The sequence below is a fragment of the Sus scrofa genome, chromosome 7 (assembly GCF_054392235.1).
Source record: "Sus scrofa isolate SSC_HxYL_T2T_F1_AM1 chromosome 7, Sscrofa_HxYL_maternal_Yorkshire_Landrace_v2.0, whole genome shotgun sequence".
NCBI lineage: Eukaryota > Metazoa > Chordata > Mammalia > Artiodactyla > Suidae > Sus > Sus scrofa.
In genome coordinates, this window is record NC_139389.1 from 2,669,243 (window position 1) to 2,692,471 (window position 23,229).

At 49.0% G+C, this 23,229-nt stretch overlaps 1 long non-coding RNA gene across 2 annotated transcripts in view; it reads right to left on the minus strand.

The window, feature by feature from the left end:
• The window catches only part of LOC146401142 (uncharacterized), a 139,019-nt gene that overhangs the window by 27,179 nt on the left and 88,611 nt on the right, over positions 1-23,229 (minus strand). The window contains exons 2-3 of one of the 2 annotated variants that reach the window (XR_014809524.1): positions 3,730-5,775; positions 1,175-1,354 (exon numbers count right to left, since the gene is read on the minus strand). This is a non-coding gene — a long non-coding RNA (uncharacterized LOC146401142). Of the gene's footprint in view, positions 1-1,174; positions 1,355-3,729; positions 5,776-23,229 lie in introns of those variants that run through there. The other variant, XR_014809523.1, reaches the window with a different exon arrangement.

A 23,229-nucleotide genomic window follows, 5' to 3' on the forward strand; every position in this document is an offset into this window, starting at 1 on the left:
AGTGTCAGCATTGCTCCCAGACACAGCCAGGCCACTCCCAGCAAGACTTCTGAGTGGTGGTGGACGAAAAGGACAAAGAAAAGGGCCACCCAGGATCCCATGACGTCCCTTTGTCTCGCGGCCAGGGAGGAGCGTGAAAAGAAGGGCAGGACTGGTCAGAGCGTCAACATGTCAATTGGAGGAAGTTACCTGACATGTGCATTTTTTTTTTTTTGGTCTTTTTTTTGCTTTTTTCTAGGGCTGCTCCCGTGGCATATGGAGGCTCCCAGGCTAGGGGTCGAATCGGAGCTGTAGCCACCGGCCCACACCACAGCCACAGCCACGGCAACACCAGATCTGAGCCGAGTCTGTGACCTACACCACAGCTCATGGCAACGCTGGATCCTTAACCCACTGAGCGAGGCCAGGGATCGAACCCGCAACCTCATGGTTCCTAGTCAGATTCATTAACCACTGAGCCACGATGGGAACTCCCTGACATGGGCATTAACCTACAAAGAATTACAATGAAAGGGAACGCACCAGCTACATTTAAAAATGGAACTGACAAGGAGTTCCCGATGTGGTCAGTGGTTAATGAATCCGACTAGGAACCATGAGGTTGCGGGTTCCATCCCTGGCCTTGCTCAGTGGGTTAAGGACCTGGCATTGCCGTGAGCTGTGATGTAGGCGGGCAGCTACAGCTCTGATTCGACCCCTAGCCTGGGAACCTCCATATGCTGTGGGAGTGGCCCAAAAAATGGCAAAAAAAAAAAAAAAAAAGGAACTGACAAACAGAGTGAGGAGTAGGACATGGATGGGGCTGACTCAACTGTCTCCTTACACCGTTTTCTAAAATGCCTTTCGACTCGCCAAGAACAGACTGAAGCGTTCGGTTGGCTTCATCCCGCCTTTGGGAAACTTCCTGCGGCTGCCAAGTGCACCGAGTGCAAAACTCAGGGGCGGTTTCCTCTGCGGCTGACAGAGGCCCTGTGGAGATGCCTCCTGGCTGGGCCCCCAGTAAATGAGACGCCCCATGACCTTGACCTCTCCTTCATCTGGTCTCCTAAGTCCCTTCTGAAAGCAGAGGCCTACCGATCCTGGAAGAAAACTATGTGAACGGTGTCGATGCCTTTCCAAGGCCGTTTAAAATCAGTTCCTTGAGAAACGTTGCCAAAGGGGTCCATACGCTCATCCAGTGAGAGGAAATACACAATGGCAGGTGTACCCCAGCTTTTTCTTGATTTCTCTGAGAATAAAAATGTATGGAAGGCCAGACCAAAGTTTTGAAATAGCAACTTCCAAATCAAATTGATCAGATTTGGAGTTCCCGTCATGGTGCAGTGGAAATGAATCCCACTAGGAACCATGAGGTCTGGGGTTCAATCCCTGGCCTCCCTCAGTGGGTTAAGGATCCAGTGTTGCCGTAAGCTGTGGTGTAGGTCGAAGACATGGCTCATATCTGGCCACTATGGCTGTGGTGTAGGCAGGCAGGTATGTCTCTGATTAGACCCCTGGCCTGGGAACCTCCATATGCTGTGGGTGTGGCCCTAAAAAGACAAAAAGACAAAAAAAAAGAATTGATCAGATTTGATCTCTAATTTTTTAAGAAATATGAGGGGAGAGTTAACATAGGAAATGAAAATCTAAAAGAAAACTTCCAGTATTTTCTTCTCCCTCTTTTTTTTTTTTTTTTGTCTTTTTGCCTTTTCTAGGGCCGCTCCTGTGGCATATGCAAGTTCCTGGGCTAGGGGTCGAATCGGAGCTGTAGCTGCCCCCCTCCTACACCAGAGCCACAGCAACGTGGGATCTGAGCCACGTCTGTGACCTACACCACAGCTCACGGCAATGCCAGGTCCTTAACCCATGGAGCAAGGCCAGGGATCAAACCTGCAACCTCAATGGTTCCTAGTCGGATTCACTAACCACTGACCACAATGGGAACTCCCTTTTCTTGTCTCTTCTGCTATAAGTAAATAGCCCTCTAGGAAGCTCGCATTTAGACTCCAGCATATGCAACAAAAGCGAAACCCTTGTGTTATAAGTGTCTTCAGGAACCCTTTCTCTACCACATCAGTCAGAAACCAGTATTTATCAATATATGTTATTTATCAAATCTCTTCCAAAAATATTGAAAACGCAAATTTAATCTCAATATACTTTTGAAGGCGCGTCCGAGCTAAGACTGGTAGCAGTGGAGGGTATTCAACCAGAGGGCCGGTGAATTGAGCAGACCTGGGTTCTGGTCGTAGCACTGCTCCACACTCTCTCTGGGACCTTGTGCCAGATGGCACTTCCAGGGCCACAGGGGCCGGGTGTCAGTAAGGATGGCATTCAGCTGCCTGTAGCTGAAAATCTAATCTCAGTGATGTCTCTAAAACGGGTGGATTTCCCTAGAAACCTAACGCCCTGGGCCAGTGCAGCAACCTGGCACGGTGTCGGCACCCCCACTCCTACCCCTCCGCTCTCGGCTGTCTCGAGCCTGTGGCCTCCAGCCTCCTGTCTGTCATCTTTCAGTGGAAAACGGCTGCCCCACCTCCAAGCTCACAAGACGCAAGTGGGGAAAGTGAGAAAGCAGAAACCAGCTTCCCCGGAGACACGGGGATGACGCCTGCTCTGTGTGTCACCAGACCCCCAGCCTCCCTTTCCCTCCGTGCAAGGGGCCTGGGGCAGCGAGGTATCTCCGAGAAAGCAGAAGGCCAGGTGACTGGGAAGAAGAGCGAACACAGGCTTCCTGGAAACGGGCAGCATCCGCCGGGCGTCTCGCATGAAGCCAGGGCTCCGCCAGCTGCCGTCCTCCTGTTCATCCCTCTCGCCCCTCCCTCCAGACAGGTTTCTGGGCGCTGGCACGCGGCACGACTTCTCTTGGACAGAACTGGCAGGGCGATCATCACTGACGGCCGTGGGCCGCTGGCCCAGGGAAGGGGCTCCGGACCCAGCGAGAGCTGCCCAAGGCCGGCCTCCCTCCCTCCCTCCCTCCCACGGGGCCCAGCCCGAGGAGCGGTGCGCCTGACGGCGGCCCGGACTGCAGCTCCTGTCTGTTGCTCTCCCCTTCCTTGCCCGGCTCGTGTTCAGGATGCCCCGGCTCTCCTCTGCTCCACCAGCACGGGAATCCTGCTTGCAAGGGGACAGTAAGATCCTGAGTCCAGATCCTTCTCTGGCCCACGAGCAGACCGGCCTCCTCCCACCCGTCCCCCCGGGTCTCAGCAGGGCACCCTGCCAGGTGGTCCATTCCATGTCACCACTGACACAAACACTCGGCAGGGAACCCAGAACTTTCACCTACTGCGGCTGCACAGGGCAAGTGTCCAGGCCTCAGGGACACTCTGGGGAAGCCACACCATGGCACCCAAGCCCTTACACTCACCGATCCTGGGCTCCCGTCTTGCGTCTGGGAACCAAGCCGAGGAAAACCATCATGCAGTGTGTCTACGCACTAAGACGCTCAGGGTGGCGGGTGGTGCAACAGCTCACGGGGCCCATCTACACCCGCAGCAGAGGGCAAAGTGGTGCACACACTCCCCGCGCTAAACCGCCAGCGGGGGCGGCTACGAAGACCAGAGCTCCTCGAGAAAGGCTCCCGTGGCCGTGAAAGTGAAAACAGCACGATGCAAACTTAGAGTTAAACTATCATTACGACTGTAAGTACACATACAAGGAAGAAATACTTTACAATGGCAATAGTGGGAAAAGTATTATGCAAATACGAGTGGTCAGATTTTCAGTGATTTGTATGTACGTTCCCATGACTTGTTAATGGAACAACAAATTCATAATTTGAAAAAGTGCAGGGGAATTAAAGGCTTTGTGAACGCCTTTACCTTCTCCAGTGCGATATATAAATTCTGGGAAAAAATCAACAGCTCCGTAGGGAAGTCTTTTCACCAGTTTGGCTGAGAAGAAAGATGGTGGGAAGAGAAAGAACCAGAAAGGTGATGCATTTGCTGACTTTTACCAAACTTAACAGGACTGACTTTTTTTAACCTCCTCCTAGCACTCCAATGGAACTGAAGACAGCCCATTTTCCTCTACTTAAATCCCTAAATTCCAAACCCCATTTCCCTGAGTGGAGCAGAGTGTTATGGCAGCGGTCTGGACGGGCAGGTCACCACTGAATCATTTGCACAAACCAAGCAAAAGATACCCTTTGAGCCCAAGTGCAATTTTATTTTTCAATGCAGAACCGGTTCTACCTGTTTTACCTATTACTCTTTTCACCAAAATTGCTCAAGCAAAGCCAGAGCTACCCAATGCGTTTGCCAGCCACGATGTTTCCACTCTGCCGACCTGCCCCAACTTGTCCCACCAATCGCACAGGAGAGAGGAAACTTCACGTCCCCCCCCGAGGCTGGAAATCAGCTCGGCCTCAAACAGGGATGCGGGCCTGTATGTTTCGAGTCTTTCCTCAGTTCCTCTCCCAAGTCGGGCACACAGCGGTGGCCGCTGGAGGCTCCTCGGTGCGCAGCTCTGATGAATATGAACCTGCGCTCCCCTGAGGACGGTCTCCAGACCTGCCCTGTTCAGAGACTTGTGCTCAGCCTCCCACCGTTGGGGACACAATGGTGACGTCCCCGCCTTCAAGGACTCGTCAGAAAGGCAGATGGCCACAATATACAACCCGCACACAAGCGGCCCCGAAGAAGAGACACGGGCTTGGGCAGTGGGACTGGCGCTGAGAAGAGAATCGGTCTCAGGGCCTTCAGTTCAAACACAGGAGACAGAGCACGGACAGGCCCAGGTTTCAACCCCGTCCTGGAGGTTGCGTCGGCGGCGCTTACACATTCTCCACACCTGTTTCTAGAGCGGCGGTTCGACTTTGGCGGGGGAGGGAGGAAGGTTGGGTGCTGAGAATCAGAGGAGCGTCACGGAACCCTGACCCCCACAAAGTGTGCGGAATTTCAGCAGATTCACGGGCCGCATCCTTCCAGAGCCATCCCTCGACTTCAGACAACACAGTAAGAGTCTAATAATTAACATTGAGCATATTCTCAATTTTAGGATCTGAATCCACCCGGTACCTATATTCTTTCCTTTTAATCCTTCCAAAAAATAAGACACAAGAAGCATTGTTTCAATAGTATGCATGAAAAACCAAGGCTCAGAGAAGTTACTCACCCAAATTAGAAGATGGATTCAAGCCAGGTGAAGCAGCCAAATCTGCGCTCTCTCGAAAACTCCTGGATGAGGAAGATACTTCTCACGCCTACCTCCACCGCCATCGCTGTTTTGCAGATGAGGAAACTGAGGCCTTGGGAGGTTAGGTAACTGCCCCAGGCCATGGGGCCACAGAGTCCAAGCTCTTGACAGAGACGCGGGATAGAAGGTAAATGTTTTGAAATCCCAAGCGAGGCGCACTTGTGGGGAAGGTTCTTGAAGCAAGAATCTTGACGTCTGGCTCGCCACTGGAGCGGGTGTTTCTCTCCGGGGGGGATGCAGAGGGCAAGAGGCTGCAGCTGGTACTCCCCTTTGGCTGCAACCCTCAAGCGCCTGAGAAGTCAAGAGCCCAGACCCCCAGCCAGAGGCAGAAGGAGCTGGAGGGGACGCCTGTGAGATCCACACGCCAGCCGGGCAGTTGGACCTTGGGCCAGAGCTCAGCACCCCACCTCACAAGGCAGAAAGGAGAGGGGTGAGCAGGTGCTCTGACCTGCAGGAGAGGATGGAGTGCTGCCACCCACCCATCCATCCATCCATCCATCCATCTATCCATCCATCCGTGGCCTGCTCTGCCGAACCACGACGCCCTGCCCAGCACACAGGGAGGTCGTCCGTTCCTTCAGGACCGATGATGCAAGGAAGCTGCGGGAAAAATGGGAGAATCGTCACCGGCCAGACCCAGGCACGCACTTTCAAGGTCCCTTCACAAGAGTATCTGCAGAGTAGCATTTTCTGCTACCATCTGAAAAAGCTCTCCTAAATGCCTCACTTGGAAATATTTCCAAGCCAGGGAAGATACTTGAGTCTCAATACATTTTCATCTTCAAGTGGTATTCACCATGCTCGGTGCCAGGGACTGGGCTGTTCGCAAAGGTCAAGTTCACTAGCAGAGGATAAACACCTGCCAATTTCAAGGACAGGTGGTAAAGACGGCTCTGAGAACAAGATGTTACTTCTGATGAGAACCATCAGCAATGCCTCGTTTTACTTGTGTGGACATTGCATCTCTCACATTAAACCAAAGAGACAAAACAGAACAGTGGTTGAACGACAAGCTTTGATAGCAAACTAGCCACGTGCTAGTTCTATAACTTGGGGCACATTCTTCGAGCCTCAGCTTTCACCCATAAAATGGAAGTAATAATGCTGATTATCTCAAAAGAGTTGCTGGGAAGATTAAATAAAATTGCGTGTGTAGGATCTGGTATGGGACAAACCCTCGGCAAAACAGCAGCTATTATTATTGTCATCCAAAAGATTTGAGAAAAAAGACCTTACGTCCTTAGACTATACAGGTCAATGTTTGATACTCAGGTATCTAACGAATAAAGAAATAATTTTGTGATTAGGTGGAACAATTTCTCCCCAAAAGTTATAACCTTTTGGTGGATCCATTTTAGCAGCAGAATAGCATTTAACTAACCAGAGTATTTTTCAAGCCAAAGAAAATAGTGTCACCGTGGTAGAATTATTCCTGAACCCATTATTTGTGAGGGCATTCTGGGACGCTCAGAATTTACAAAAATTTCCAGTGAAAGCAGAAAGAAAATACAAGAAGTCTTTCCTCGTAGCAGAAAGACCACTCACACCACATTCTACCAGCTTCTTTGTCTCCTTTTGATCTCAAAAAAAAAAAAAGGAAAGAAAAGAAAAACAAAACACTTCACCTGTTCCATTGCAATGAACTCCAACTGTGGTAAAGCATCAAGCAGAATAGAAACTGGTGCCTCATTCACATGACTCTTCCTGGGCAAATAATTTGGAAGCAGGAATCACAGAGCTCCTGTGACTGTGGACTCCCAGCACCCAGCACAGTACCCACCCCCGGGAGCCTCACTATGTGATCCTGGGTAAAAGCTTACTGTTTAAGGGCCACTCATACACAAGCAAGAACCAGACCAGAGAGAGCAGGTGTGCAGCACCTGGACCCCACCTGACCTCCACCTCACATACCCCACGGTCCAGTGTGTCCAGGAGGCCTAGCACCTTTCTGCAATGACACCTTTCTGCAATGATGTGCAAAGGCCGTGAGAAGGCAAGGCTAGCTTGACTGCCCCCCATTTCTCCCTGAAGCACTCAACACCCAGAGTGGGCCAGCCAACAACCGCCTAGATTTGTCCTGCGAGTGAGAATGTGGCAGCCCTTCCCTGTCGGGTGCTTAGTTTATAAAGACAAGTGGCTCCCAGCTCCACCTCTTTCACTCAGAGTGCCTGCTCTCGACAAGGTGGAGCTTTCTCATCCCAAGCACATCCCCAGGCCTTCAAAAAACAGCCTGGTATGCAGGTGCTTCCATGAAAATGACCCGGCCTAAAGTGAGGTTGATGCTGACATGCAGAAGTTTGGCTTTCCCTGATTGCTGGACATTGTTTTACAGCTTTTATGCTGGGTGACATCTCAGGGATGAATTGTAAGACGTCCACACAGCTGCAACTACCCAGTCAATTCAGAGGGAAACGTGTTGTCAGCATCTCGCCCCAAATTCAGACTGTAGAACCTTCTGTAATGTCGACCTGGGCGGGGCGGGGGAGGGGGGAGGCATGTCCCTCTGGCTTCAAGTCTCCCTCAGTTCTCTCCCGAGTCTGTACTGGAGGGGGCAGATTCAGAACCTGCAGACCAAATCCAGACACAGCTGCCCTGGTTTCGTCTGTGTGATGTTGGCCCACATAGGTTTCCCCAGAATTTTTGTTATTTGCCGGAACATTTTAAAAATTAGGAGATCAGTATCAAAAGCCCAGATATCTGACTCCCCAGGATGCTGAGGGGCTTTTATGTCCGAGTGGCAGCTGCTGTGCCTGTATCACGAGCATCCAGTCCCTGTCATACCCAGGTTCTGCCCACCTGTTTCGCCATGAATAGTACCTGCTAGGTCTCACGGGACCGTGAATCGATGCCCCTGCTCTACGTGAATCCTGCTCTGACCTTGGTTTTCCAGGCCAGCTGTGTCCTAGGAGGGACTCCACTTCACCAGGGCAGGGGTGCTGGCTGGCTCTGAAGAACCAGACCAGAGAGAGCAGGTGTGCAGCACCTGGACCCCACCTGCTCTCCACCTCACATACCCCACGGTCCAGTGTGTCCAGGAGGCCTAGCACCTCTCTGCAATGACACCAGGGAGTCATCCCTTAGCCCCGGCACCTTCAGGGACCACACCCCCCCCTCCACCGGACATCCTGAGAAGGAAAGTAACAAACCTGGACTTTATCAGCCATCTTGGTCCTCAGGGACCCAGAGTGCCACCAGCACATACCACTCACAGTTCTGGCTCTGCCATCTGTCTCTAAGGTGGGCTCCACCTAACCGGCCCCAACAAACAGGAAAAAGAATCCAGGAGGGGAAGCACCCAAGAGCTTCCCTTGGTAGCAACTTCCAGTGCCTAACTGTCCTCCCTTCAGGAGAGGGACCACTCTCATATCCAACCAAAGTCACTCTTGGAGCACTTGAAGGGCATCTCATCTCATGAATGAATAAAGAAGAAGTGGTACCTCTGTACAAGGGAAGATGACTCGGCCATGAAGTAGAATGAAATGATGCCACCTGCAGCAACCTGGAGGGGCCCAGAGATGACCATCCTAAGTGAGGCTGAGTCAGACAAAGGGAAATATGAGGTCACTTTTATGTGGGATCTAAAAAAAATGATGCAAAAAGGACTTATTTGTGAAAGAGACGGACAGACATAGAAAAGAAACTTATGGTTAACAAAGGGGAAAGGGGCAGGGAGGGGTAAATTAGGAGTCTGGGACTGACTGATACACACTACGGTATGTAAAACAGATAAACAAAAAGGACCTACAGGGAAATATATTCAGTATCTTGTAATAAGCTATGATGGAAAAGAATCTGAAAAAGACTCTGAATCACTTCGCCAAACACCGGGAACTAATACAACATGATAAATCCACACAACTTCAGTTAAAATCGCCCTGTGGCGCAACGGGATTGACAGCATCTTGGGACACAGGTTCAATTCCCGGCCTGGCACAGTGGGTTAAGGATCCTGCATTGCTGGTCACAGCTGTGGCTCGGATCTGATCCCTGGCCTGGGAACTCCAAATGCAATGGGGCAGCCACAAAAGGAAGTCAATCAATCAATCAATCAATAGATTTAAAAATTAAGGCATCTTGGAGTTCCCGTCGTGGCGCAGTGGTTAACGAATCCGACTAGGAACCATGAGGTGGCGGGTTCGGTCCCTGCCCTTGCTCAGTGGGTTAACGATCCGGCGTTGCCGTGAGCTGTGGTGTAGGTTGCAGACGCGGCTCGGATCCCGCGTTGCTGTGGCTCTGGCGTAGGCCGGTGGCTACAGCTCCGATTCAACCCCTAGCCTGGGAACCCCCATATGCCGCGGGAGCGGCCCAAGAAATAGCAACAACAACAACGACAAAAGACAAAAGACAAAAGACAAAAAAAAAAAAAAGAAATAGCAACAACAACAACAACAACAAAAAGACAAAAGATAAAAATTAAGGCATCTCATCTTTACTGAAGAAGAGAACTATGGAAGATTTGCTCAACACCCTGCAAAGCATCCCTCTGTGGACAAAATGCTATTATTAAATCTCCATACAGCCTTCTCCTCTAACCATTAGATTGTATTTCTCAATCTTTTTTTTTTTTTTTCGTCTTTTTAGGGCTGCACCCATGGCATATGGAGGTGCCCAGGATTGGAGCTATAGCTGCCGACCTACACCACAGCCACAGCAACACGGGATCTGAGCCACATCTGTGACCCACACCACAGCTCACGGGAACACCAGATCCTTAACCCACTGAGCGAGACCAGGGATCAAACCTGCGTCCTCATGGATGCTAGTCAGATTTGTTTCCGCTGTGCCATGTCGGAAACTCCGTATTTCTCAATCCTTTAATTACCCCTGAAGCTCTCATGTGAACTTCCTGTGAGTTCTCTAGATTCGTATAACCCAGAACTGGAGGCAGAGTTCCAGCACGGCTCTGGGATTCAACAGTGCGTAATATAATCGAGATTGCTTTGCGGTTTCTAAAGGAGCACTTTATTTGGCATGTGGTTTCCAAACCAGAGCGCTCTATCGCTGACTCGCCCTCAGCGCGGGAGTGCAGGACTTGGGCGCACTTTCCAGCTCCTCCCGCGTCCACCGCACCATCGCTGAGCACAGACCGGAGCGGCTGCGTCTCCCCGACGGGGCAACGCCTTTGTCTCTTCTCGACTTCGCTTGTCCTTCCTCTCCAAGTCCTTCAGCCGTCACAGCCGCATAGAACTCCGAACCAGTTGGATCTCTCTTCGAAACATTTGTAATTTGGACGTGGTTGTTGTTTAGGGCTGCACACACAGCCTATGGACGTTTCCAGACAAGGGGTGAATCGGAGCTGTAGCCGCTGGCCTACACCACAGCCACAGCAACATGGGATCCAAGCCACATCTGTGACCTACATACACCACGGCTCACGGCAATGCTGGATCCTCAACCCACTAGGTGAGGCCAGGGATTGAACCCGTGTCCTCATGGGTATTAGTAGGGTTCGGTACCGCTGAGCCACAACGGGAACTCCCTCCAAATATATTCTCAATCCAACCTGCTTTGCCGCCTCACCCCCAGCCCCTTTGCTCAAGTTGCCCACGGCTCCTGCCTGGACTGCTGCAGTAGCCTCCAAGTCATGTCTCCTCCACGTTGCTCCCTCAAGCCCAGCTCCCACACAGAAGTCACAGCAACACTAGTAAAATGGAAGTGGGGGGAGTTCCCGTCGTGGCGCAGTGGTTAACGAATCTGACTAGGAACCATGGGGTTGCGGGTTCGATCCCTGGCCCCGCTCTGTGGGTTAAGGATCCGACGTTGCTGTGAGCTGTGGTGTAGGTTGCAGATGCGGCTCGGACCGTGCGTTGCTATGGGTCTGGCATAGGCCCGGCAGCTGTAGCTCTGATTCGACCCCTATCCTGGGAACCTCCATATGCCGTGGATGCGGCCCAAGAAATAGGAAAAAAGACCAAAAAAAATAAAAATAAAAAAAATAAATAAAATGGAAGTGGGGCAGTCTGCCCCCTGTGGAGGCGACACTGAATTTTAGGGGGCAGGAGTGGCGATCCTCTCCTGAGGGCCCAGGTAACGGTAGGGGATAGCACACAAGGACAGAGGGCATGCCACGAAGAGGGACCACAGAGGGCAGAAGAGGGTAAATGCGCTGGCAGGAGCGGAGGTTGAGCCCAGGCAGAGGCCCCAAGGGAGAGAGCAGGTGCAATCTCTCCTCTTGCAGGCGCTGCTGTCTGGGGAGCCCCTGAGAGGATCAGGAACCAGAGGCTGAGCCATCTTTTGTTTTTTGGAAGACGGCTGTGCGTCTCCCTGAGGACCTGCGGTGACAGCCTGCAGGGTGGACCCATACACTCCTGGGCACACCGGTGTCTGCATTTGCCCAGATCCGCGAGGGAGGAGTGAGGGATGGGCACGGTGCCTGAGTCACGGTGGCGTGGCAAGGCACGGCCGGCCCCGGCACACACTTGCCAATGTCGTGCTGCTGCTGGCTGCATGCTGGCTGCGGCCTGGAGCGGGGCCAGAGGCACCTTCCTTCCCCTGGAGGCTGCACGTCTCAGTCCGTGTTTGAGGCAGACACAGGCGCTGTGCCTGCCACTGGCCACAGGCTGTGCCCCTTTCTCTCGGGCACCTAGGAGGTCTTGCTGCCTCCTGGGAAGGCCTCCCTTACCCCTAAGACCTCAGTGCAGGTGCAGTGGCACCCAGGCGACCCCAGTCAGGGCATGATGGACGTGGCTGGACTGTGGCCGAGGGCAGGAAGAGCCCAGCTGTCACAGAGCTCCACGAGAAGGGTCAGGGTCAGGTCAGCTTGAGGACGCTTCACGGTCCCCTTTCTTGCCCCCTGGGGGAGGGACTCTGGCATGACACCCACACGCAGCCCCTGCTCAGCAGACGCCCTGTCTAACCCCCAAGATCACTCCTTCCGTGGGCACCGAGGGTACACCCAGACCCGAATCCCTCTGTCGCCCCGCAGAATTATCACAACATTGTAAATCGGCTATACTTCAGCAGGACTTGCAAAAACGGAAAGCAAACTGAAAATCTCACAGCACACTCGGCAAGAAGGTCAGACGTGACGTCACCTCTGGGGTACTCTCGCCCAAAAATGCTTTACTCGAATCTAATCCTGAGCACACCATCAGATCAATCCAGACTGTGGTGCATTTCACAAAACAACTGGCCTGAACGCATCAAAAATTTCAGTATCATCAACCACCAAGCGGAGGGACTGTTCCAGACCAAAGGAAAGGAAGCAGCAAAAAACAAACACAATGAAGGGAACAACTGAGCTCTGGGAGGAATGGAGAAAGGACCGCGCACGATCGGAACAGGTGAATATGGACGGTACATTAGATTACACTATGCTGAATTAATTGAGTTAATAGATTTCTGAGGTGTCCGCATGGCAGGCGCTGTTCTTTTGCGTGTGTGTGTGTGTCTTCTATCTTTTTAGGGCCACACCCACAGCACGTGGAGGTTCCCAGGCTAGGGGTCATATTGGAGCTGGAGCTGCCAGCCTACACCACAACCTCAACAATGCAGGATCCAAGCTGTATCTGTGACCTACCCCTCAGCTCCCGGCAACCCCCTGAGTGGATCCTTAACCCCCTGAGCGAGGCCAGGGGTAGAACCCGTATCCGCATAGATACTAGTTGGGTTCGTTAACCACTGAGCCACGATGGGAACTCCGCAAGCGCTGTTGTCAGCACGTACAGGTGGATGCGTAGAGAGGGAACATCCCATCTGCCATTTGCAAATGTTTCACCCAAAAAATGAGGGAACAACGGAGGAATCTGTGTAAAAAGGTTTCTGACTGTATTATCCTTTCCATTTTTTATGTTTGCAATTTCTAAATACAAAGTTTTTTTAAAAAAAATCAGTTTCTTCTACGTTGGAGCAAAATATATATCTCAGAGAAAAGTTTATAAACCCAAAAGAACATTAGGGTGTTTTGAGTGTTGCTAAATAATTCACATAATTTGAAGCATAACAAGGAGAGTGAATGCGACGAACACCGATTTGTGCCACGAGGCTGACAGGTGGGTGGTGAAGGGGAGGAGGCTGATGGGACTTTGACGTGGGATGTTGGAACCGAAATCCTAGCGCTGTTTTCTAAAACCCAGTCTGACCCCCCTTCAGGCACGGCAATGTATCTCCAGCAAGAGTCAGCTGGATATGTTTTCAGAACTTTGTGGCCATCAGGAGCTATTTAATCTTACCAATATCTGTCATCAGTGGAGGACAAAACTACTCAACGGTAAAATTTATCTTAAAACTATTTAAGGTCTGCGATGTCATAGGAAAGACTGTAGAATATGGCAAAACCATTTTTACATTTTTCCATGTTTCCCAAAGTACGGAAACCAGTGAGCACTGAAACCATGCTTCAAGATATGGTTTCCATGACAGCAAGACTTGCAATCATTTTATAACAGAGTATTTACCTCAGAATGTCTAATTATTGTCGGGAGTTCCCGTTGAGATGCAGCGGAAATGAGGATGCAGGTTCGATCCCTGGCCTTGCTCAGTGGGTTAAGGATCTGGCGTTGCCGTGAGCTCTGGTGTAGGTTGCAGACGTGGCTTGGATCCCGCATGGCTGTGGCTGTGGTGTAGGCTGGCAGCCGCAGCTCCGATTGGACCCCTAGCCTGGGAACCTCCATATGCCGTGGGTGCGGCCCCAAAAAGACAAAAAAAAAAAAAGTCTCATTATTGTAATTTAAAACACAAACAATCATTTCATGACAGTTTCACCATATCCAGGAATCGATGAACTATCATTTCAGGTTTAATAATTTTATTTTGTATAACTCACTTTGAATGATTTTGTTATAATTGTTATTTGTAATGATTATTTGTGAGAAATAAATAATATACTCCGTTTCCTCTTACTTGAGGCAAGACCGCTGTTCTCCTTCACACATTAGCCCTGGATTGTTACCAGGCCTGGCTAGTTAGGTGAGTAAAGACTAATAGCGGTAAAGATAACGGCAAGAGTAAAACAGAGGAATAAAAACACAGACAATGAGGTGCCACATTCACATGCATATTATTTGCACACAGGAAGACATTTTAAAATCAAGTACCAATTAGCTTTATAACCTTTGAAATACTACTTGCATGTTTTGTCTCCTTCGGTCGATTACAACAATTGACCTGATACTTGATAATATTAGATTCGTGAGCACCTAAATTAATTTGCAACCAATATTTAAATGGGGGGAAATCAAATTTATTAAATTCAGAGGTTCTTCTTCACTTAATCATTGTGTAACGAGTGTCTGAATATTTAGATGAAGGTTGATTGTTCGAAGATGAATAAATGGGACATTCAACAAAGTAGCAATTGTACTGTTTCTCTCCAGGCACAGAAAAAACCCCCAAGGAAAGTCAGATCCTACCAAGATTCACCACATCTGGGAACCAATGCCTGGACCAAATGTAAGAGGCTAGTGGTCTGGAAGGAAGAGAGACACTTGCCACTGGACAGCAGTCCAGGCGTCAGATCCCCCTCCCAGAGCCTGACTCTAATATAAACAGAGTCAACTCTTCCTGTAAACAAGCGACAGAAGCAGCCGAGCAGAGGGATGCTTGTTTGCAAGACGAGTGACACCACTGAGCTCCAGACAACACCTGCTCCCAGGGGAGCAGCAAGGGGGCTGGTCACCCTGGTGCTGTGGCCCCCCAGCACACTGGGGCTGGGGCTCCTTGAGCCTCCTGGGGGACTTCCTGTGCGCCCCGCTTCTCCCTTACCCTGCAGTGCCCGCCAGGGTCCCCACAGGGTGTAAGTAAAAGACAGTCTGCAGGAAACTCGCGGGGAGCACCCAGCACTGTCAGCACCGCTGGTTTAAACACGGAGGGCACACAGAATGTGCCTCATTCAATCTCAAGACACTTGCAACTGAACAACTAAAACATAACATCCAAAAGGCACCAACGGTACACAGGAACCACGTGCAGTGAGGCCACTGGAAGGGAGTGATGAGGGCCTCAGAGGCCCGGGATAGAGCACGGGGAAAGCCTCCATGGAGAATGGGACATGTGGGTTGGCCTGAGCCTTGAGACTCACCACCCGGGATTTTACCGAGATGCAAAAGCGAGGAGGGGGGATGCAAACCAAGGGTACAGGAGCAGCGTGGCCTGGGGCCAGAGGACGGTGCCCAGCGGCCTATTTTCAAATCGTGGCCTTCCCACCTACTAGCTGCATGATCGGGAGCAAGCTACATGGCCTCTCCACCCCTCAGTTTTCCCATCTATAAAATGGGAGTAATAACAGGACCGACGCCTAAGATTATGATGAGGATGAAGGGAGTTACATACAGCATGTCATGTTCTTAGATCAAGGCTTCACCTGTGAGGAGCACTCAGTACCCGCAGCTACTGCGACCGCCATTTCCACACCACGTGCTAACATAAAGCCACCAGGTCCCCTTCCTGCCTCTGCTTTTGGTGATTTTGCGCACACTCCATGCTTTGTGTTCTGCCCTCCCATGTGTGCCTATTTTGGCTTGGCCTGTTGGGCAGTGCGCTCACGGGGCTCTTGTCACCTCTTTCCATCTGCAGGCCCTGGACTCTCCATTAGGCGTGTCCAGAGCCAGGTCCTCCATCAGCCGCAGCAGGTCCACGGTAACTTCCAACAGGAGCTCTTGTCTTCAGACAGGGTCAAACCCAGCTCTATCCTTTGTGACCTGAAAGTTCATATTAAACTCTGAACCTTAGGGGTTTGATCTGTAAATTGAGGACAATAATACCTACCTCATAGGGCTGTTACTGTGAGCCTTAAATAAAAATTTATAAGTGTACGGTGTTCTCTGGTGGCGCAGCAGGTTAAGGATCTGGCGTTGCCACTGCAGCGGCTCAGGTCGCTGCTGTGGCACAGGTTCAGTCCCTGGCCTGGGAACTTCCACATGCCGTGGGCGCGGCCAAAATGAAGAAGTAAATAAACAAGTCTGCAGAGCTGTTTGACGGAGCGCTCAGCATATAATAACTGCTCAGTTAATAGCAGCTTTAACGTTCAAAAACAATGCCTTGGCAGTGGGGTACAGATTGCTGAGTTTGTTCACTTTTTCTAGAAAGAGTCATAACTTTTATGAAATTATCAGAGATCCTTCTTCCCACCTGGTGTCTTTTCGGCCCTGAGGGCTCTGCTCAGACCGGCGTGAACAGCCTGCAGCCTTCGCCGGGGCCTCCAGAGCGTAGCAAACAGCAAAGAAGGCCTCCCTCGGCCTCGGCCTCTGTCTGAGGAGTCGCCTTCCATGCAGGATTCGGGGAGGACAGCCGTAATTATGCAAAATAACTGGAAAGTGAGCTGAGTAGGGCGCCCACCTCTCCCTTCTTCTCTCCTCACGCCCTCACCCCGGTTCCCGGGGATCCCATTTTGGTCCATTTCCTACGCCAGCTACACTCATTCCTAGAAAAGGATCCGAGAAACTCATCAGTCCTGAGACCAGGATGAAAAAGAACACAAGACGCCCAGGAATATCCGCCTTTGAGGGTTGGGCAAAGCTGGAATCGAAGGGCTGACAGTAGGGAACGACAGACCCCGGGAATGCCACGGAGGAGAGATGCTGTTACCGGGAGCTGTTCCCAGGCCACCGTCATGAGACCCCTGTGGCTGGCCCCACCAGGAGGCAAAAATAAAAATGAATGCCTGGCTGTTCTAAACGTTATATTAACACGTACAAATCTAACACGTGACAAAGAAGGAGGTGGTTCTATATGCGCTGAAAGGCAAAGAGACACTAAGCGGAAAAACAAGCTACAGATCAGCGTGGAGGGAATGGCTGCGAATATACACTTGCATCTCAGCGGAAAATTCCATGAGGATGCAAAGCAGACTGGCAACCGCGATGACCTCTGGGGAGGGGCCTCGGAGGACTGGGAATCTGGGGTAGAAGAAACACGCGTGTCTACTTTTTTCTCGCGTGTATTCGTTTACACTGTTGGGGGCTTTTTTTGCCATAGGTATGTATCACTTTTTCCATTTAAGACGTAGGTTTGAAAAGACAGCATGAGTCAATTCAGTGAGCTATGTAATCTTTTGATAAAACCAACAGCTTGAAATATTATTTTTAAAAGACCAACAAGAGGCCACAGTTAACAAAACAGGATGCCATAAATCAAACCCACAGCCAAAATATTTCTCTAGGATTCAGCATTCAGACAAAATGCTGTGAGGCAAAGTGTCTTTAAAAGTGACTAAAGTACCAGGAAAATTAAGAGGAAAAGTGCCCAGTGTGTGAGCTGGCTTTCTCAACCACGCGGCTTTCTCTTGGGGAAAGCACATCCACCACCCTGCCACAGCTAATTCTGAACAAAGAGAAGGGATTTCAGGCAGTTGTTCCTCCAGAGTTAAATCAGCCGCTCCCTGCAGGCCTGCCTCTGGTTCCGAGCCTGAGAACTGGCGCTCACACACCAGCTGCCGCGGTCCTTATAAAGGGTGTTTCCCCAGCCAGCCTGGAGCGCTAAGCCTGAAGGTGGGTCACAAGCAGAAGCCACAGAACATGTGTGTGTTGGGGGGTGTGAATGCGTGCACGTCACACTCATGATTTTAAGAGCCACTCTGAGAATTTCTGCTCAGTTTCTCCTATTTCTGCTGCTGGGATTTGGTGATTACATTTGTTGACAGAGGAAAACAAAACAAAAGCCCCACAAGTCCTGAAAATTAGAAAATTTCCCAGTGGAACATGCTATTAAGAAGTGTGGGGGGGAGCTCACATCCCTACCAGCCTGACACCACTGTCGATTCCCAAAGGGGTTGAGAACAGCAAGAGGAAGTACGCCTGCAGAAATTGCTTAGCAATATTCTGCTTCACCAAATACTACACAACTGAAAATAAACTAATTATTTTAAGTTGGCTTTGAAAAGACACTATTACCATCCAAAATACTCATATGCTCTAGGCATCATGAAAGTAGTAAATAAATTTGCCAACTAAAAAGGCAACTGAGACTCTCAGAAGGCAACTGACAAACACTTAAAGGCAGATGGATCTATGAAATCACACAGGAGGCTTCCCATTATAGGCCGTTTCCTGGTGCATTTCCCTAAGCGTGTTGGCTCAGACATGCCACTGACAACGCTGAGAGATGGATCTAGAAGCAGATGAGTCTGCCACTCTCCGGCATCTGGCCTTGTGGGCGTCCCAGGGAGATCCCCTACCCTTAAGGAATTACTCTACTCAGAGAGACACATGTAAACACGTGGCAACAAGGAGAATAACACCACAGAGTCAGCAAGATCCACGTGAAAGCCGTTCCCCCCGGCCAAATTAACACCTAAAAACAGGTACCACGCTTGGTGCGTCCTCTTAGTTCTCACCCAGCTCCATTAAGCAGATGCAATTGCTCGCGCCATGTCACCAACGACAAAACAGAGGCTTGGAAAGATGCTAAGCGCCAAGCCCAGAACCCGGGTCCTTAACCACGGGTTCTATTTCCTCTGATCATTTAATCAGAAACAAGCAAAACCAGAGCTGCTGGGTATCCAGCCACACGTTTTTAGGCACTGGGTCTGCATCTGGTCCTTAAGCAACACCAAGACCAAACTTCCTAAATTTACTAAGTTGGAGGGGGGTTGTTTTTTGTTTGTTTGTTTTAATAATCCGTCAGCTCCATGTGCAACTATGCCAAAGCTGGGTGCTAAAAAATGTCATGTCAGGCTTTTTCAAACACCTTTAGAACAATCCTTCTTGGCCAGCTTTGACAAAGTCAGTATTAGACTCAGGAAACTCCTGGGTCAGGAACGAAGGGGAAACGAGCTACTCTGTCTTACCAACATGGGCATGAGTTATCCTTCCAACATCAGGAAGTCACATCGAATTTAATTTCCTCTTCCTTGATTTGTTACTTATATAAGAAAAATTAGATCAAAGCAGAATATGTTTATCTCGTATAATGAACGTGTTTCAAGAAAAGGATGCATAAACAGAATTACATGTTAAATACACAAGGGGAACTGGTTATTGGAAAGAAGTTTGTAATGAATCATTCTGTACTGCAAAGATGTCTTAGGTATGAGGTGCGTTACCAATAAATTCGTACAAAAGAGTTTCACATGTTTCAGGCAGCTACAGGAAGGTACATAGAATCCCAGATAAGATAAAATTTGAAAACAGGAATGGGTTCAAGGCAAGTAAGTGAATCCAATCCAGAGACATGGGTGCCCCAAACCCAGGATGGTCTCTGCCCTTCACAGGGGTAACCCCAAACAGAGCCCTCAACGGTCTAGCAGCCAACACCCTGGATTGAAACACGATTGGTACACACGATTGCAGGTGTAGGGAATACGATTTTACAAAACTGGTTGATATGTTCCTGATGATTTCTGCCTATCCCAACCTTAAGGAGACCCTCCGTCTGCTCCCAGACCTGTTTTCCCTGCACCCCCTTGGCAAGGCTGCTCTTTCTCGCATGCCCGGGGCCTCATGATGCTTCCAAGTCAAAGCCAATCTGCGCTTTGACTTTTTTTCTGGGCCATTTTCATCTATGTTTTGTACGAGCTTCTAGTCCCCTTGTCATCTTCCTCTCATCCCCCCAAGACCAGCATCTCCACCCACCGCCGCCCCCACCCAGCCTGTCCTGCACCCGCCATCCGCCTACTGCTCCGCACCCCCAGAATCACCACGTCAACCTGCCAGTGCAGGGTTCCCCATCTGCTGCAGGCTCTGCCCAGGCACCTCCTCCCAGATTCTGATTTAACTGACCCCAGGGGGGGCCCAGGCATCTGACCCTTTTCAGAGCACATTCCAGGAGGCAACCAGAGTTGGAACTCCCATTCCCTGACTGCCACCAGCTGTTCTCTCTGCTTCGACTCTGCCTGGTCTTCAGCCTCACAGGGTCGCCTGATCCGTGACCTGTGCCTGGCACGTCACACACACCTCTCCTCTTTTCCTTTCTCAGGCCTTTTGTCCTCGTACCCAGTTTTAACCCCAGGCTTCATTCACCTCGGCCACCTCTTGATCTATTGTATTTACATAACCACGACACCCAAAACGGAAAACCAAAAAACCTCTCCCAATCTCAATGAATCCAAATTTTCCCCTTCTTCGTACCTACACTGAGACTTCTGCTTAAGGGGAAAAAAATCAATATTCCTCATGTAAATTAAATGTTAAAAGAAAGAAATCTTAGCAAATTAAAGACAGACGAGAACTTCCTAATTTTAAACATAGAATCTGCAACAACTTAGACAAATGAATCTAGGTTAAATTATTAAAGAACCAATTTAGCACATTTTCTGGATAGATTTTCAACATACAAAACTTACTTGTATTTCTCGACCATAGCAATAAAGAGTTTGAAGACGAAAAAAATTTTCAGATGCCATTTACTTCATCAAATGGTATCAAATACTCAGGAATAAATCTGACATTGTTTAAATTCCCCAACTGAAATGAAAAACTTACATTCATACGAAAACCTCCACCTGAACTGTTATAGTGGCTTTATTCATCACTGCCAAAACCTGGAGTCAACCCAAGCATGCCTCACCTGGAGAGAGGATAAACTCTGGGTAAACTGGGATATAGGCCTTCTGAAGGAGACTTACTCAGCAATCCAGAGAAATGAATTCCTGATACACACACAGGCGTGGATGGATCCCAAGGCTAAGTCAGGCGCAAAGGCTACATGCTGCACGATTCCACTCCCAGGACATTCTGGAAAAAGCAGACTTTACAGACAGGAAGCAGAGATGACTGCCTGGGGCAGAGGTGGGAGGAAAGATTTACTTACTAACATGTGGGCCAGAGGGATGGGTGGGATTGTTCTAAATCTTGGTTTTATTCCAAACTTGACTGAGCTAGAACTGACACACACCACCCACTGTGTGAGTGTAAGGTGTACAATGTGATGACTGGATACCATGTACACCCTGCAAAATCGTCACCCCAGTAAGGTCAGCGACCACATCCGTCCCCTCACACAATCACCTCGAGTGCACGTGTGTGTGTGCGTGTGTGTGTGCGCGCGCACGTGCGGTGAGAAACTGTAAGAGATGCTCTCTCAGCAACTTCAAGCAAACAGCACAGTATCGTGAGCTGCAGTCGCCATGCTGTCCCTCACGTCCCCAGAACATAGTCGTCTTCTAACTGGACGACTGTACCCTGGACCACGTCACCATCCCCCACCTCCCAGCCCCCAGCAACCACTAACCTACTGTTTCTACGATTCCACATACAAATGAAATAGCACAGCATCGTCCTTCTCTGCCTGACTTATCTCACTTGACATAATGCCCTGAGGATTTATTCATATTGTCGCAAATGGTAGGATCTCCACCTTTTTGATGGCTGAGTAATATTCTCACTGTGTACACATACCACATTATTTTTATGCACATGTCTGTGAGTGGACACTTAGGTTATTTTCGTCTCTTGGCTATCGTAAACAATGCTATAATAAACATGGCGTTCAGAGATTTCAAGATAGAGATTTGAGTTCTTATTTTTCTATATCTTGATTATGGTGGTGGTTACACACAAAAAATGCACTCATCAAAATGCATAGGTTTGTATAATGAGTAAATTTTGCTGCATGCAGATTATACTGTAATTGGAAAATTTTTTTAAAAAAAGAAAAAATAAGCACTGTGTTCTACATGGAAGTAAATTTTTTAAAATCTCAGTAACAGAATTGTTTCAAGAGGAAGTTTGAAACGATTCGAAATTGCTATTTTATGCTATGTGGTACTACATATTCTTGTGTATAAATAGCAAATATAAATTAAACAATGATAACAGTGATAAGACAAAAAACAGAACTTGCATTATTTAAACTTTGTCTCTATGAAATCACTTGGAATTTGGAATGATTTTTAAGTGTTAAAATAATGAAAAAGATGTACACCTGAAACTAATCCTACATTGTAAACCAATTATACTTCAATAAGAAAATCTATGACAGGTAAGAGAAACTAGTGAAAAAGAGTGAGAAGTATAGGGTTTGTGTTTGATGAATGCAATTTTTAGTTACTATATAAAACAGCATAGATAATTTGATTTCTTTCTTTCTTCCTTTCTTTCCTTCTTTCTTTCCTTTTATTTTTTGTCTTTTTTCCATTTCTTAGGCAGCTTCCTTGGCATATGGAGGTTCCCAGGCCAAGGGTCTAATCGGAGCTGTTGCTGCCGGCCTACACCAGAGCCACAGCAATGAGGGATCCAAGCCGCCTCTGCAACCTACACCACAGCTCATGGCAATGCCGGATTCTTAACCCACTGAGCGAGGCCAGGGATCAAACCCGCAACCTCGTGGTTCCTAGTCGCATTTGTTTCCGCTGCACCACGACAGGAACTCCCAAACTGTGAACTGTTTTAAAACTAAAGAATAAACTGAGGATACAGAGCATTACATCAGCGCACACACTAGAGTCAAACAAACGAGTAACTGTATTTTAATTGATGAGAGCCGGTTCTCTCACTGCTGCAGAAAGTTCTTACGAATCAGGAAAGGATGAAACTAAAGCAAACTCTGGGCTATGAATAGGAGTCGGAAGTATTAGTATGAACTTAAGATTTTAAAATAAATATATGTGGGTGTGTTTGCACCAGTGAGGACACACACATATATTTTCAGAGTCTGTCCCCTAAGAAAACTTACAAGTAATGACACTCAGAGTCAATGACCACACCTGGTGCCTGATCTTGGCTTCTAAATCCCACTCTCCAATAAAAAAGAAACCAGAGCTTCTGTGGGAAGAGGTTGGTCCCAGGGCTTGAATGAGGAAAACAAGAGATAAGCCTGGAGCTTATCATGGTCCCAAAACATGGGAATCCCTCAAAAAGGATGGCAGATGTTGAAATGACATAAGAGCCAACCTGAAAGAGTTCCCAGTGGCCAAAACTGGGAAAATTTGAGAAATAGAATAACGATACTACTGGTTTGTAACCCATGGATCCATAGATTAAAATAAATATCCATAGGTCCATACTGATATAAATAACAATAAATAAATGAGAAATGTTTCCTGGCAGAAACATTTCAAATCATAAATACAGAAGGAATGAGAGGAAAACAAAATTGCCCCAGAATACCACCGTAATCACTGCTGCAGACAAGTCGATGAATAGATGCTAAAATTAGTGGGGAAATGTTTTGGGATAGGAT